The 12,530-nt window shown below is 33.5% G+C and overlaps 1 long non-coding RNA gene across 2 annotated transcripts in view; it reads left to right on the forward strand.

Annotated features, from left to right (window-relative positions):
• Nucleotides 1-494: 494 nt before the first annotated feature.
• LOC122214149 overlaps nucleotides 495-12,530 on the forward strand; it is a 34,464-nt gene continuing 22,428 nt past the window's right edge. For both annotated transcript variants that reach the window (XR_006199762.1, XR_006199760.1), the window contains exons 1-2: nucleotides 495-634; nucleotides 7,491-7,661. This is a non-coding gene — a long non-coding RNA (uncharacterized LOC122214149). The remainder of the gene's footprint in view (nucleotides 635-7,490; nucleotides 7,662-12,530) is intronic.

Here is a 12,530-nt window from a genome sequence, read left to right on the forward strand (position 1 = left end):
CCAGCTAAGTTACACAGATGTTTCATGCATGGAAACCATTTAAATCAAAAATGTGCTTTTACTTCTAAGGTAATAAGTTTTAGGGAAATTTGATATGCAGCAATTGATAACTAAAACAAGAATGGTAAGTGATTTCCCATAGATATCAGACTGGCTAATGGTATAAACAAAATAAACACTGTTAAGTTATTTCAGTAAGTCAACAAAAAGTCTCATCCCAGCAAATTAAAAATTAGTCAAGAACAAAAGAAACAAGTGATGGAATGCAGCAAGAGTTTATTGAGCACCTGATCTTTGAAAGGCCTAGATTAGGTAAATAAGAAAAAAATTTAATATTGAATGGGAACTATTATAGACTGAATGTTTGTATACCTCTAAAATGTGTATGTTGAAATCTAATCCCCAGTATGATAGTATTTGGAGGTAGTCCTTTGGGAGGTGGTGAGGTCATAATGGTAGAGCCCTCATAATGCAATTGGTACCCTTATAAAAAAGACCACAGAGAGCTCCTTTGCCCCTTCCACTATGTGACATTTTAATGAAAAATCAGCTGTCTGTGAACCAGGAAGTGGCACCTTACCAGACACCAAACCTGCCTGGTGCCTTGATCATGGGCTGTTCATCCTTCAGAACTGTAAGAAAAAACATTGTGTTATTTATAAGCCACCTATTCCACAGTAGTTTTGTTATAGAAGCACAGATAGAGACAGGATATAATATAGGTAAAAATGAATCAATATTAGGATGATTAATGTGAAAGATATAAATAATGATGCTAATGTTAGGAAGGCTCAAAGAAAAATACTCTCCCTGGATAAAGGTTGAAGAGGACATTATTGAGCAGAGGTTTTGAAATAGGCCTTGTAAGGAAGGCTAGGATTTCAAAAGGGGAAGAATTTTGTGTAATAGTTCAAACATTAGAAAATACACAGAAGTGAGAAAATGGGGCATATTTAAGTAAGAATGAGTGGTTCATACATGGAAAGATCTGAGGCAATAATCTGCAGCAGTCAAATGTGTGATTGGAGTCCTGAAACCAGGCCTGGGAATTTTGCACTTAATTAATTTTTCAAGGACCTATTGAAATTGTTTGAGAAGGAGGAGCTTCTAATTAAGACCAAATTCATATTAGGGTGCCTAGGTGACTCAGGCAGTTAAGCTTCTGAGTCAGTTTCCACTCAGGTCATGAACCCATGTTTCATGAGATCAAGCCCTGAATCAGGCTTTATGCTGACAGTGCAGAGCCTGCTTGGGATTCTTCTTCTCCCTCTTTCTCTGCCCTTCCCTTCACACTCTGTCTCTCAAAATAAATAAATAAACTTAAAAAAAAGACCAAATTAGTATCTTAAAAGAATTATTTTGCAATAAAATGAAGGATGGGTCCAGCTGCTATCAGAAAAAAAAATGTGAAAGACTTTGGGTTATGAATATTTTTATATTTGTAAAGGGTTATAACATGAAACAAAAAGCAAAACTGGGATGAATAAGTGACAAAGAGTGTGTGTGGCCCATAAAGTCTAATATCTGGTCCTTCACAGAAAAATTTGCCAACCTCTGGTCTAAAGAACATTCATCCTTCCAGCTTCTAAAGCTAAGAGATTGGCATTTTTCATGGTATGTCGAAGTATTTTACAAGTTAGAGATAATTGTTAGTACTGCAAATAACTCTTGCCTGTTAGCATGTAAATAAATTCTATCTGATGGAGGGAAATTTTATTTCTCCTCCCTAACCCCATTTCCCCTATCCCTGTAGAAGAGAGTCAATTTTACTATAATGTATAAAATCATCATAATGCCTAAATGTCTATGCTCTCTGAATCATCTTTTGAGCTGGTTGTAACATCTGAGTACATCCTAAATTCATGAGTTAAATCTTTGACATGTGTTCACTTTATGGTTTTTATGAAAGTCAAGATTTGACATTTGTTTTAAGTTTTTATTTATTTATCTTGAGAGAGAGAGAACATGCGAGCAGGAAGGAGGCAAAGAGAGAGTGAGAGAGACAATCCCAATCAGGTTCCATGCTCTCGGCACAGAGCAGGTCTCAAACTCACAAACCATGAGATTATGACCTAAACCAAACCAAGAGTTGGACCCTTAACTGACCAAGTTACCCAGGTGGCCCCAAGATTTGGTTTTTTAAATAAATTTATCCTTTAAACAATCGGAAAAGAAAGAGATAACAAATCAGAGATGAACAAAGCTATCTCTAAGAACCACAAATACCTCAATGTATCATTAAACACTGTTGAGCTCTGAGTGTCTCTGGAGTTGATTAATTTCACTTACTCCCCACACATATATGGAAATTAGACACTGGGCAGGAAACTCAGCCCTTTCTTGTGTTCTGGGTGTTATGAGATGAAGACCAAACAAAATCCAGTAACGCAGAGTAGCACTACTCCTACTATATAGTTACCCAGTGGCTAGATGAAGGGAGAACCCTATCCAGTAAAAAATACTAGCATAAAACCTGGATAAGGTAAAGAAAGGCTCAGTGGGTGAAGCCAGATCTTTTACCTGGACAGGTCAGCAGTCCCCCTCACAGTCGTCCTCTTCCAAGTCTACTCAACAGGGAAATATGGGTCCTTTCCTTTCTTGAAAATCCTGAGTCTTTTCTTTCTCTTCCCTCATCCTCTAATCTCCTTTTTAGGCCATGACATGACTTCTTCACTCAAATATTTTTCCTTCCTTCTTGCTTCTTCAGACCCTTTTTTTCTCCCTTCTAAGTGCTATGCAAAATTCTTTTCCACAAATTATTTCTCAACGGACTCTGATAGTCCATTGAAACCAATATAGCAAATAACTATTTTTGCTCTACAGCAGGAAAAGTTTAATTCTTTTTTTTAAGTTTATTTATTTATTTTGAAAGAGAGAGTGTATGTGCAAGTGGGGAGAGAGAGTGAGAGAGAGAGAATCCTAAGCAGGTTCCACGCTGTAGCACAGAGCCTGACTCAGGGTTTGATCTCATGTGAGATCAAGACCTGAGCCAAAATCAAGAGTTAGATGCTTAACTGACTGAGCCACCCATGCACCCCAGTAAAGGTCTAATTCTTAAACTCTGACTGAGTTGATACTTAGGTGTCTGGCATGGTGAAAGTGAGATATTTAAATTTTCAAAGTAAATATTAGTAAAATATGAATTAGTAAAATATGAATTAACTTACCTGCTTCTTATGGGCAATGGCAATGGTACTAGGGAAAAACAAGGTGGATTAAGAAGGAATTATGAATGTGTAATATTTATAAATTGTCATTTTATGGAAAATAGAGATAAAACAAAAGAATCGCTATAAGAGATATTCTAGTATATGAAGCCTGGTTCATCTGTTAATACTATTTATAGATATGGGGAATTCAGGTCAAGACACTAGTTTGGGAGGTGTTTGGAGAGATTATGACAGGGATTTTTCTCATTGTAAAGACTAATTCGAGTTATAATCATTCAACAGAAAAATTTTAAATAGTGATTAGGCCTTAGAAAATGAATGGTGTGAAGTTAATTCTCCTCTATACCACAGATAGATCATGTTTTGGGGTACTTATTTTGTCTTTTTCACCTAATTATAGAGTGGGAACTTTTTCCTGCTCTCATAGAACTTTTCTGTTTTATCCCTGTATTTGAAAAACAAAAACTACAATAAAAATTTTATGTTTGGAATATAATTATATATAAATAATATAATTTTATGTTGGAATATAATTATGGGTTATTCCCTATTTTAAAAAAGCTTCTCCATGCTCTGGTTTCTCTTCAAATCGCATAAATCTTTCACCTTTTACTAAAAAAGCTTCTCCATATAGCAAAATATGATTATGAACTTTTATTAATCTCTGAAAATTTTAATATCATCATTAATCTTTATTAACTGAGTCCATGGATAATGCATCTCTACAAGATCAGTCAGCAACTTAAGACAATTTTTATCAGTAAAAACTAACATTGGGGGCTGAAGAGATAAGTCATATATCATTTATTTTATCAGACTAAGTTTATATTTTACTGTTGTTATGCAGATATTGAAAAAAGGGAAGACCTCAGGTTTTCTAATTTAGTTTTCTCTGTATGTGTTTTTTTTTAATCTGTGGCAAAAAAAGAAGTTCAGACTCCTAAATTTTCCTATACCTTTTAAAATAAATAAGTTTTAAAAATTAGAAGTATTTAAAAGTCTGATTTTACTTAGTTTAACATAAAAAAAAATTGTTTTAAACATCCCCCAATTCTTTTCTCCCCTCATTATTTTGTACAAAATACAATATCATTTATACAAGAAAGGTGTTAAGTTTTTTAATAAAATGGATTGTATTCTCACCCATGGCAAATCTATGGAAATCAGCACTCAGTCAAATGAATAATATAAATCCTAGTTTCAGGACTTGCTTTAGGCAAAATATGTCAAATAGGCAATCTCTTCTTGCCTCCCTGGAGACCAGGGTGAGAATCTGACAGGGTAGAAACCAGAAAACACATTACCCTCAAACTGAAATATTGTTTAGGCCCCAGCCATTTCCTATTCACTTTAAGAAAACTAAGACCCACACACTGCGTGACAGTTAATTCCTTTCAAATAAATTTATTTTGTACAGATCCAGTGGTGAACAAAGATTAATCTTCAAGTAAAATACCAAGAAGAAGCATAAACATGTTTTTTTTCTACCTGTTCTAATGAATTAAACATTCTTTTTTGAGGTAAAACAAAGGCTTAGCTGCCTTTGAATGGCCTAGAGCTAATATAGTGACGTACACACAAATTTTTTTTTCATGGAACTGATTTATTACAGTCCTTCAGCATGACCAAGAGCCCACTCCAAACTAAATCATTTCACTGCTGTCAAAAATAGAATTTGCCAAACAGTATTTAAAATGCAAAAACAGTAATCAAAATGAATCCTTAATGAGTTATTACATATATATTTTTTAACAGAAACTTTGCTAAAGCAAAGTACTGAGGATCTCTTAGGGGTGTTGCATGCAATTAATCATAAAGATTTTTTTTTTTGGGAAAATAAATCTATGTAGTTTTTAAAAATATAGTATTAAGGAGCCTTTTTATCATGAGTTGTGGTAATTAAAGTTTAACTTTGTAAGTAGGACACACAAATCTTTTGAATAGTAAATCTATTTCACATGTAGTCACACAGGTCAGTGCTTTCTAAAGTTTTATGCTGGCAAATTTTCACTAACCATGCTAAGCTTCCTCTTCTGTACAAAATAATTTTTTATACTGCAGGGACAACTACTGCAGCATATCAGAGGCATGCCTTACCTCCAAATCAAACTTATATTAAGCATGGGGTTTAAATTATGTATAATTATTTAATATAGTCCAATATTATAAAAAACAGTTTAATGAAAATATTTTTTATCCAAATGTAATTAATATACAGTGTTATATTAGCTTCAGGTGTACAGTATAATGATTCAACAACTCTATACATGCCTCAGTTGTCATCAAGATAATTGCACTCTAGGGGTACCAGGGTGGCTCAGTCAGTTAAGCACCTGACTCTTGATTTCGGCCCAGGTCATGATCTCACAGTTCGAGAGGTGGACCCCCATGTCAGGCCCTATGCTGACAGCATGGAGCCCGCTTGGGATTTTCTCTCACTCTCTCTCTCTCCCTCCCTCCCTCTCTCCCCCACTTCTCAAAATAAATTAATAAAAGCTTAAAGATAACTTTAAAACAAGGTAAACGCACTCTTAATCTCCTTTATCTATTTCACCCTTCCCCCCACCAGCCTCCCCTCTGGCAAGCACCAGTTCTCTGTATTTAAGAGTTTGGTTTTTTGTCGCTCTTTTTCTTTGTTCATTTATTTTATTTCTTCAGTTCCACATATGAGTGAAATCATATGGTATTTGTCTTTCTCTGACTGACTTATTTCACTTAGTCCTGGCCATTGTTGCAAATGGCAAGATCTCATTCTTTTTTATGGCTGAATAATATTTCAGTGTGTGTGTGTGTGTGTGTGTGTGTGTGTGTGTGTGTAATCTCACATCTTCTTTATCCATTCATCTGTTGGATACTTGGGCTCCTTCCATATCTTAGCTATTGTAAAAATAATGCTGCAATAAACATGGGAATGCATATATCTTTTGGAATTAGTATTTTTGTTTTCTTTGGGTAAATAGTAGTGGAATTACTGGATCATGTGGTAATTCTATTTTTAATTTTTTGAAGAACCTCCATACTATTTTCCACAGTGGCTGTACCAGTTTGCATTCCCATCAATAGTACATGAGGGTTCCTTTTGTCTACATCCTCACCAACACTTCTTGTTTCTTAAAATGTTTCTGATTTGAGCCATTTTGGTAGGTATAAAGTGATATCTTGTGGTTTTGATTTGCATTTCTCTAATGACTAGTGATATTGAGCACCTTTTTCATGTGTCTGTTGGCCATGTGTATGTCTTCTTTGGAAAATATCTATACAAGTCCTCTGCCCATTTTTAAATTGGATTATTTGTGTTTTGGTGTTGAGTTGTATAAATTCTTTATATACTTTAGAAATTAACCTGTATATCATTGCAAATATTTTCTCCCATTCAGTAGGTTGCATTTTTTATTTTGTTAATGATGTCCTTCACTATGCAAAAGCTTTTTATTTTAGTATAGTCTCAACAGTTTAATTTACTGAACATATTTTAATTCTACAGTCTGTCTCCCTATTTTCTTAAACTCTTTAGGTTACTCAGGCAAATAAAAATATTGCCTTATTTATGTAAGAATTGACTATCTGTTTAGAATAAAATTTGTACAAATACAAATATTTTGAGATTACAAAAATTGTAGACCTTTGTTTTTTGAGAGAGGATTAGTGGGAGAGTAGAAAAAGTATGAACTTTTGTTTGGGAGTACTTTCTTCAAATTTGAGTTCTATCATTATTGGCAGTTGGCAATTAGTCTCTGGGAGCCTCAATTTTCTCATCTGTAAAATCGGGCAATAATATAGATTTTGTAGATTTGACAGGCTTGAAAAAGCTGGTCATGTAAATGAACATGCACATGCAGTTGTTCATTGAATTGTAATTCCTTTTTTTGCTGATTACCTGTACCACAAAAGTTTGACAAGAAATGACTTAGATCAACATGCTTTTATTTGAAAGAAATATTTCTTCTAGATTCTGCCTTAGATTCTTGGGACTAGAATACTTTATCAATAAGGCAGGGAACAGGGGCACCTGGGTGGCTCAGTTAGGTATCCAACTCTGGATATTGGTGTAAGTCATGATCTCACAGTTTGTGAGATGAAGCCCTGCTTTGGGCTCTGCTCTAACACCTCGGAGTCTGCTTGGGATTCATATTCTCTCTCTCTCTCTCTCTCTCTCTCTCTCTCTCTGTCTCTCTCTCTCTCCCTCTCTCTCTCCCACTGCCTCTTCCCTGCTTGCACTCTGTCTCTCAAAAATAAATAAACATTAAAAAGTATTCATAAAATAGAGCAGGGAATATTTCAATTTTGTTTCCTTCAATTTTTGTCTGTTTATTTGTTTAGAACAGATTCCAATTACAGAATCCTGATGCATTCATATCTAGTCATCTTGCATACTGCCTGGCACTGGTCACCATGGACAAGGACGAATCCACTCATCAGATAAATAATTCTAAGCAGAGTACCTGACTATAAGTTAGTAGTTATCAATCAACAACTATGTGATAGCAAAAGGTAAAATTATAAGCTCACTTCTCACACAATTCACTAAAATTGTTGGTAGAAAAAGCAAACAGTATTATGATTTGACATGTCAGAATTATACAAATTACCACATATTCCAAACTTATCTGCCATAATCAGTTATATTATGTTTATTTGAGAGAGGCATGGTGGGTTAGCAGAATACCAAGATTGGATTTTCAGTCCACCCTCCAACTACTAGATTCTGGATATATCATTTAGAATCTTTGATATGCTATTTCTTTATCCATACAATAGCAACAGGGCTACTTACCTTGTCTGTCTTGCACAGTTATTAAGGAGATAAAACACATAAGCTGTTTTGAAATTCCAAAGTATTAAACAGAAATGTAAAGCAGTTGATTTCATTGAACTCAGTATGAAAATTTGCTGTAGAGCATATGTGCCTCTATTTCCATTTTAGAAGAAAGAACAATGCCATATTTGGCCTACATGGCCAAAATAACAAAGTTATATTTTGCCAAAAAAAATGTTTATATAGGAAAGAAATTAATATCTCTTTGTATGCATTTGTTGATTTATAGTTTAGAATTAACATGTTTACCTCACAATGAAAGTTAAGAATAAAGCAAAATGAAGCTGGTAGAAAAAAACAGGAGGATTTGATACCAAAAATAAAGTGCAAAAATAACCATGAATAAACTAACTGAGACAGTTTTTGCCTTTTTGCCAAAGACTGACCTTGGTAATTAGCATATCTAACCTGGAAAATATGATTCTTGAGAAGTATTCACCACTGTTTGCATTGCCAGCAGTTGCTAGGTTATAACTATACATCTTCAGGTACAATAACATAGCCCATTTTGCTAGTAGCAAAAAAGAGAGACTTGACACTGATGACAACCACAAAAAAGCCTAAATTCTATAATTTGAGAAGCATTATATCTGAGTGAATTTGTAACAATTTGTTCATTCCATAAATGTAGAAATCCTGTAAGTATTTCTCATATTGAAAAATAACACTAATAGTTTTTTGAGAATAAATTTGACTTACAGTAAGGGAATTTTAAAAATACATTTATTTCTACCCATATTTACTTCAAGAAAATTACTTCTTAGTTTCTCATATAGGCTAAACATAATAAAAATAATTTTCCATAATTGAGACTTTATATATAAAGGAACCTAATTATACGGGAAGCATGTCAGTAAAGAGTAATCTTTATAAATAAAACTCAGATCTCAGAGTAAATGTAGGAAATTGAGGGAAGGGAAGAAGCTAACATCTCTTGAGCATTTGCTATGGAGCTAGCTCAGTGCTTTCGATTTTATAAACATTTCATTTCACCCCACAAAAAAGTTTATACCGTATTGTAACGTTTTTTTAAAGATGAAGAATCTGAGGTATAGAAAGTTTATTTAATGCTATACAGATAATAATTTATGGTGTACGAATTTACACACTAAAAAGACCATTCATGGTCTTTATTTACTGCATTATCTTGACTAGCTATCCATCTCAATGCTTCATTACTAAATGTGTCTAACTGCTTGACATATCTACTACAGATTCAATCTTCTTTCTTCAGGTTTTTCAGAGGCTATTTATAGTATTAACAAAAACAAAGCAATCAATATAAAATATTTACACAAATATACAATAAATTTAAAATTTTTTAACAAATTAGCAAAGTAACAATTATTCTGACAATTGTCAAACAGTCACACAACTTAAAAGGTTTGAAATATTCAACAAAATTACAAAATCAGTTTGCTCTTCTCAATCCTGTTGAGTCTCTTTTGATTACATAAAACACTCAGCAGCAGTCCTCAGCAGGTCAGATAGCTTACACCACCAACTGCCATAATTGCATAGGAGCAACCTCCAGGCAAAAACAAGCTAAATACCAGGAATCTTCCCTCAGGGACAGTACTTAGAAGAGATCTGATTTCCCTTTATCTAAAATGTCTGTCTGAATTGAACAAGTGAAGGTAGTGCCAAATTCCTAAAACCAAAAGTTTAAGCATTCTCACTACTTCATTCATCATTTCTGTCCCAGTCCTCAGACTTCATATAATTAAGATATGGACTTCTGTCTATCTCTGCATCAGAAGCTTAGATGCTTTAAAACCAATATTGAACACTTTAAGAAACTAGAAAAATATGAGCAAATTAAATTCAAACTAAGTGAAGAGAAAAAACAATAATTAGAGCAGAAATCAATAAAATTGAAAACAGGAAATGAGTAGAAAAAAATCAATGAAATTAAAAGGTAGTTCTTTGAAAATATCAATAAAATTGACAAAACATTATCCAGGCTAGCTAGAAAAAAAGAACCACAGATTACTAATATGAGATGAAAGAGCTGACATCAGTACAGATCCTATGGACACTAAAAAAATAATAAAATAGTATGAGTAACTCTGTGCCCACAAATTTGGTTACTTAGATGAAATGTACCAACTCCTTGAAAAGCACAATCTTCCAAAACTTACACAAAAAATAGACAATCTGATAGGTCTATATCTATTAAAGAAATTTAATCAATAATTAATAATCTCCCTAAACAGAAAACACCAGGTCCAGAAGGGTTCAATAGTGAATTTTATTAAACTTTTAAAAAAGAAAGTATACCAATTTTCTATAATCTCCTTCAAAGGATAGAAGCAGAGGTTATACTCCCTAACTCATTCTATAAGGCCAGCATTACTGTACTACCAAAACCAGATAATGACTCTATGAGAAAAGTAAAGTACAGATCAGTATCTCTCATAAAATCCTCAACAAAATATTAGTGTATCTGATTCAACAATGTGTAAAAAGAATTATACACCAGAGCCACATGGAATTTATCTCAGGTATGCAAGGCTCATTTAACATTCAGTAATCCATTAAGGTAATCCAGTACATTAATAGGCTAAAAAACAAAACAAAACAAAACAAAACAAAACAAAACACCTCACATGATTATAGCAATAGGTGAAGAAAAAGCATTTGGCAAAATCCAACACTCATTCATGATTAAAGATTCTCAGAAAACCAGGAATAGAGGGGGAAATTCCTAAGTTTAATAAAGAATATCTATAAAAAACATACAATTAACAAACTTACCAATAAGAAACTCAAAACTTTCCCACTAAGATCAGATACAAAGCAAAGATGTCCCCTTTTATGACTCCTTCTTTACATTGTACTGGAAGTTCTAGCTACTGCAATAAGATAAGAAAAATAAATAAAAGAGGCAGAGTGGGAAAGGGGAAATAAAACTGGCTTTATTCACAGGTGACATGATTGTCTATGTAGAAAGTCTGAAATAATTAACAGAAACATTCCTGGAACTAATAAGCAACTATAGCAAGTTTGTAGAATACAGGATTAATATACTAAAGTCAATCACTTCCCCAGGTACCAGAAAGGAACAAGTGGAATTTGAAATTGAAAACACAATCACACTGACAGATGGTAATTACACTTATCATTGTGAGCATTTTGTACTGTATGTAAATACCAAATCACTATGTCATATACCTGAAACTAATATAATATTGTATGTCTACTACATGCCAATTAATTTTTTAAATACCATTTATATAAAAACCAAAAAAGTGAAATACTTAGATATAAATCTAACAAAATGTGTATAAGGTCTATATGAGTAAAAGTACAAAATGAATGAAATCAATGAAGGACTAAATAAATGAAGAGATATCCCATGTTCATGGATAGGAAGACTCTTCCCAACTTGGTCTATAGATTCAATGTAATCCCAATCAGAATTCCAGTAAGTTACTTTGTGAACATCAACAAACGCATTCTAAGTTTATATGTGAGCTATCAAGTCATGAAAAGACATGAAGGAGGCTTAAATGAATACTACTAAATGAAAAAGCCAATCTGAAAAGGCTACATACTTTACAATTCCAACTATATGACATTCTGGGAAAGGCAAAACTAGGAGACAGTAAAAAAAAAATATATATATATATATGTCTGTGTGTGTGTGTATATATATATATATATATATATATATATATATGAGATATATATGTATATATATATATCTCATATATATATATACACAGACATATATATATATACGTATATGTATATGTATATGTGTATATATATATATGGTTTCCAGGGTTTGGGGTTGGGGAGAGGATGAATAGGCAGAGCATGGAGGATTTTTAGGGCAATGAAAACACCATGTATGATACTATAATGATAGACATATCATTTGTCTCAACTCACAAAATACACAATAGCAAGGGTGAACCCTAAGGTAAATTATGGAATTTAGGTGATTACATTTATCACTATAGGTTCACCAGGTGTCACAAATATACCAATTCAGTGGTAAATGTTGATAATGAAGGATGCTATGTAAGAGTGGGGGCAAGGGGTATATGGGAAATTTCTGCATCTTCCTCTCAATCTTTTTCTTTTTTTTAATGTTTAATTATTTTTGAGAGAGAGAGTGTGTGAGAGAGAGAGAGATAGAGAGCATGCACACAAGAAGGAGAGGGGCAGAGAGAGGGGAACAAAGGATCCAAAGAGGGCTCTGTGATGGCAGCAGCAAGCCCGGTGTGGGACTTGAACTCATGAACCATGAGATTGTGACCTGAACCAAAGTCGGGTTTTCAACTGACTGAGCCACACAGGTGCCCCCCTGAATCATTTTCTGAACCAAAAATGCCCTAAAAAATAAATCTTTACCCAAAAAAATCATGCTAAAGATAAATTTAATATTTAAAAAACAATTTTGAGCATCACATTTTAATTAATGGTATCAAATCACTTAGGTTCAGCACTGGCTCAGCAATTTTCTGATGCTTTTGTTGGAAATTAATAGACACAGGGTAGGATTCAAGCTAGCCAGCGATGCAGATCTAAAACTT

This window comes from Panthera leo, chromosome A1, assembly GCF_018350215.1.
Source record: "Panthera leo isolate Ple1 chromosome A1, P.leo_Ple1_pat1.1, whole genome shotgun sequence".
NCBI lineage: Eukaryota > Metazoa > Chordata > Mammalia > Carnivora > Felidae > Panthera > Panthera leo.